The sequence below is a fragment of the Physeter macrocephalus genome, unplaced genomic scaffold, assembly GCF_002837175.3.
Source record: "Physeter macrocephalus isolate SW-GA unplaced genomic scaffold, ASM283717v5 random_4066, whole genome shotgun sequence".
Classification (NCBI taxonomy): Eukaryota; Metazoa; Chordata; class Mammalia; order Artiodactyla; family Physeteridae; genus Physeter; species Physeter macrocephalus.
The window spans coordinates 1,446-6,825 of NW_021149352.1; the positions used below are offsets into that span (position 1 = coordinate 1,446).

Sequence of the window (5,380 nt, forward strand, 5' to 3'; positions counted from 1 at the left end):
GTCTATTTGAGGATGTTTCTAAGCTGAGAGAAAGTAGCCAGCAGAGGAAGGGTGTGAAGATTTAGGAGAGGAAATGATGGTTCATTTGTTTTCAAAAAGCTGAATGCTTGTCGTGTGCCTGGCCCTTTTCTAGGATCTGGGGTTCACACCCAGATCACAGAAAACTTCTGTTCGCACCCAGATAACAGATACCATCTGTTATCTCTTCTGCAAGGACAGTTCAACTCACCCCCTGGTGAAGGGAAGTCAGATTATTCTTTGCATCCCATTCAGGTGTAGGAACTGTTCTGTACCTCTGAAGGGACTTTACTCAAGCAGAGTAATAAGTTAGAAATCAAAAGAAATTAGAGCTGGAAGGGACCTGAAAGGCCACGGTCCTTAATTTTGCCTAATATTTTCCATTGAATGTAAGAAAAGTTTATTTCAGAGCCCCTTCTCTTCTGAGTTCCTTCACCGAACTTTATGTTTTTCATCCAGTGGGTCTAGCTTGTGGATTTTGGCCTCCTCCTAAATTTGCTTCTTCATCCATATTACATTTTGCCTGGACTATGGCAGATAGCTCCTGGGTGGTTTCGCGGCCCCTGGGCTCAGTTCCTCTAAGTTCATCTGCCTACGCAGGTGAAGTGATCTTCTAACGTAAAAAGATACACTTAAAATAATGCTGGTAATGGCTTGCCCACACAGAGTTAGTGCATACCAGCCGCCCAGCGTGTGCTCTGCACAGAGGCGTGTAGTCTGAACTGTGCTCTGCTAAGCCTCGTGGGGCTCTTTGACCCTGAGGAAGGGGAGCTTTTTTGTGATCACTCCCTTTATCTAATCAGTCCTTCAGCAGAGGGGTGCCTTTTTCTAGTCAGCGGAGACACCCTTACTCAGCCAGTGGTAGCCCCAGGCCTCATCACCTGTGGGATACAGTCCATGCTCTCTCCCAGGCTTGCTTAGGCCAGCATCTCTATTTTCCTTTCTGTCTGTTCTCACAGTTGGACCCCTGGCCTTGAAGTCATCGCCACCTGCAGTATTTACTGTGCCCAGCAGGTGTCAGCCTTGAGTGTCTTTGCACAGATGCTCCCTGTGCAGTTAATGCACCTCTTACTCCAACTCTGCATGGTCTCATCTTTCTACATTGTACTTCAGAGTTATCATGAAGCTGTCACTTAGATATAACATTTTGCCTCCATGGGAACCTCTGTGCATAAAGGTTATGTTTCTTTATCTCATGTGATTGAAATTTTGAGTTTATACATCTCCCTCCTTAATGAAGGCTTTAAGGGCAGGAGTCGTTTCCAGTCCTTAGCACAGAGCAGATGCTTTTTTTTATTAGTGTATACTAGCCGCCCAGCGTGTGCTCTGCCCAGAGGCGTGTAGCCTGAACTGTGCTGGGCCAAGCCTCATGGGGCTCTTTGACCCTGAGGAAGGGGAGCTTTTTGTGATCACTCCCTTTATCTATTCGGTCCTTCAGCAGCGGGGCGCCTTTTTCTAATCAGCGGAGGCACCCGTACTCAGCCAGTAGTAGCCCCAGGCCTCATCACCTGTGGGATACAAGCCATGCTCTCTCCCAGGCTTGCTTCGGCCAACATCTCTATTTTCATTTCTGTCTCTCCTCACACTTGGACCCCTGGCCTTTAGTCATCTCCACCTGCAGTATTTAAAGTGCCCAGCAGGTGTCAGGCTTGAGTGTCTTTTCACAGATGCTCCCTGTGCAGTTAATGCGCCTCCTACTCCAACTCTGCATAGCCTCATCTTTCTAGATTGTACTTCAGGGTTATCATGAAGCCGTCACTTAGATATAACTTTTTGCCTCCATAGGAACCTCTTTGCATAAAGGTTATGGTCCTTTATCTCATGTGATTGAAATTTTGAGTTTATATATCTCCCTCCTTCATGAAGGCTTTAAGGGCAGGAGTCGTTTCTAATCCTTAGCACAGAGCAGACGCTTTTTTTTTATTTAGTTGCTTTTTAATGATGATAAAATATATGGTTCAAATCACTCATTTTACAATAATTTTGGTTTAGGTTGTGACAGAAATAAAGTTTACGGAAGTCGTGTTCCTGCGATAAGAAAGATGTGACCTTCTAGTTGTGTAAAGCTCTTAAACGCTGTGTAAGTGCATCAGTGCGCTAAGGAACCTGGAGCTAAATGGGCTAGTTCTGAGAGAGAGAGACTTAACTGTGTTAACAAAGGTAAGTCTTCATTGCGTCCTGCCAACATTTGATAGTTGCGTTTGGGGCAAACTAAACCAATAAAATTTTAAACTTGTTCTCCCCATTAAAGGGATTGAATAAATCGGCCACTTTGGTGCACCTGTGTTCTGCGAATCATCCACTTGGAGATGGAGGTTTAGCAAGTGAGTTTCAGTCCTGTTTAAGTCTCTTCTCATCAGACTGGTCTCGTGATTTCCTACACACCACGTTACATCCTGTCTACCTTTTCTTGGTGTTGTTCATGCCTGGATTGTCTCCTGTGCCTGCTCAAACCTTGGTCCATTCTCATTTGTACCGTGGAAGTTTGTCATGCTGGATACTGTCAGAACTAATTTTACTTAAGTTTCTGTTAAGCCACAAACCACACATTTTTTATATTTTCTGTTTTTTGTGTTTGTCTGTATTTTTGGTTTGTTTGTTTGTTTTGTTTTATTTTTCGGTATGAGGGCCTCTCACTGTTGTGGCCTCTCCCGTTGCGGAGGACAGGCTCCGGACGCGCAGGCTCAGCGGCCATGGCTCACGGGCCCAGCCACTCCGCGGCATGTGGGATCTTCCCGGACCGGGGCACGAACCCGTGTCCCCTGCATCGGCAGGCGGATTCTCAACCACTGCGCCACCAGGGAAGCCCTGTTTGTCTGTATTTTAATGTTTCTCTTCAAGAAATATTATGGGAAGGGAAATAGCAAGGTGTAAAGAGCAAAAAAGTCATCGTGATCTTTAAATTGTTAGAACATATATCTGCAGTCATAATTATAACGCACTGTGGTATGTGTTAAAATAGGAAATATATGTCACGTCCCATAAGAGCAGCAAACTCAGTGGTGTTAGTGGTGGTGTGTCATGGAAGTAATTACAAAGCAGTTGACTGTTAGTTGGAGTCCTGAAACATTAGTGTGTGTTCCCTGTGTCCAGTAGTGGTCTGGAGGGTTCAGGAAGCCTGCCTTTCAATTTGAGGGAGCAGATGCTTTGAGCTCCTCTCTCTTCCATGGCTCTAGTATACTGCATAGGAGCTAATAAAATACTGGGTTTATAGTTGACATTTAAATCGCTGACTGATCATCAAGATTGGGAAGTATCATTGGAAATGAAAATAAGAAGAGTCTTAAGATTTTTAGGTTTTTCTTTTTTTTCCTGTGTCTCAAAAGGTATGTAGTATTTTACTGAGTGGTTGGGAATAAAGTTTGCAGTATTCAGTGTATTCAGTTTTAGTATCTAAATAGAATTAAACTGCTGCTGTTAACTGGAATAACACTTTGTCATTTGTAATAATAAAAGTGTTATTTGTAATAACAGTTTGTTACTTTGTTACTTTGTTAACTTAACACTTTGTTAAGTTTTAGAATGCATCTGTTCATCAATTACCTGTTGGGGAAGATTGTAGTTAATGATTTTAAGAATGTGGCTATAAAGCTCCAGTTGACTCAAGAAAAGCAAATAAGTCAAGATTGACAAATGTATAGGCTCTTCATCTTATTGTGTGTGTGTTTTTTTTTCTTTTCTTTTAGTTATTTGTCAAGGTGTAAAGAACTCTGTCACTCTTAAGACAGTAAACTTCACGGGGTGTAATCTGACATGGCAGAGAGCAGATCACATGGCCATGATCTTAAAGGTGATTTTTTTATGTTTGAACTTTCATGAAAACATATGTGATTGAAGCACATTAATATATTGATAAAGATGGCAGTTAATTTTTGGCTTTTGATACATGTGAGTGCAGCTTTTGTTTTGTTGAAAGAATACGACCAGTTTTCAGTTTGGGATTCTACCATTTAGTAAAGATAGTCCACTTAATTTTATAAATAAGAGATTTAACATATAATACATAATATTTTTATGTATTTTTAGTTACTGAAAACATTGATTGTGGTACTGTGAAAAAACTATGCCATTATAGTCTTCAAGACTTAAATGAATCAAGTATTTATTAGCTGCTGTAAACTAATAAAAATCACTACATCAGCAATTTGTAAATACAGTTTTTAAAATAATGCCTTAACAACTTTACAGTGGTTATAATGACTGTATTTAGGCCTAAAGTTATTTAATAATTTGACATGAAGCCTTTTTAATAGCTTGATGGTGCAGATCAGGGATAGGTAAACTATGGCTGGTGGGCCAGATCCAGCCCGTCACCTGGTAAAGAAAGTTTTTTTGGAACGCAGTCGCACCCATTGTTTAGAATGTTGTTTTGGAACATAGTCACACCCATTGTTTACATGGCAGTCAGTTATGGCTACTTTCACCCTATGCCAGTGGGGCAGAGTAGTTGCAACAGAAACTGTATATCCCACAAATCTGGAAATGTTTAAATTTAGATTTTAAAAATTGAAAAATTCTTTGAGCCTATACAGGGCAAATCTATTGACCCCTGAGGTAGAAACCAGTCAAGAACTTGGGTGCCAAAGCCAAATGGCCTAGGTTCCAATTCCCTTTCTCCCATTTCATAGCTAGTGACCATGGACAAATCACTTAACCTCTGTGCCTCATTATGAGGTTTAAATGCTAGTGACCATGAACCAATCACTTAACCTCTGTGCCTCATTATGAGGTTTAAATGAACTAATTTGTATAAACAGTTTGTAATCGATTGCTGTTATTAGCAATCACTAATTTGTAAGTGAGTGCTGTTATTTTTGCTTGGAGCTTTTAGAAGTTATTGTTAATAGAAAAATGACACTAATGATTTTCGTTTTAGAGTGTCAAAGGCACTTTGAGTCCTTTATTTTTTCAAGAATGTAATAAGACTTTTTTCATTTAAAGTCAGTGTTCCCTATTACCAAAATTTATTTTATGAATATAAAGAATTGAATGTCTTTAAGACAAGACTTGTGGTTAAATGTCAAACCATTATTTTTCCCAAGGCACGTCAAACTTTCTGTGCATAGTCCAGGCCTCTAACGTTTGTGTGCATACCCTAGGTAGCATGTGAGATCCATTTTGTAATACAGTTTTTAAAACTATGTGGTGTATAATGTACATACATTGTATGTATAGAACTTCGTGTATATAATTTGTTAGTAAATAAGATGCATATTAAAAAGTTTTCTTATGGTTTACCCAGTCAGGTGTTTGGAGACCATTGGAGGACAGAATGATGACATTTAGAGCCTCAGCAATCATAGAATTTAGGACCAATTCCCTGACTTAGAAGTTAAGGAAAATAATTCATAGACTGTAATTG

General features: G+C 40.2%; 1 long non-coding RNA gene across 1 annotated transcript; it reads left to right on the plus strand.

The window, feature by feature from the left end:
• Positions 1-1,337: 1,337 nt before the first annotated feature.
• LOC112063151 (uncharacterized) lies at positions 1,338-3,838 on the plus strand. The gene is made up of 3 exons (XR_002890922.3): positions 1,338-2,178; positions 2,270-2,342; positions 3,705-3,838. It is a non-coding gene; the product is annotated as an uncharacterized lncRNA (long non-coding RNA).
• Positions 3,839-5,380: the final 1,542 nt, after the last annotated feature.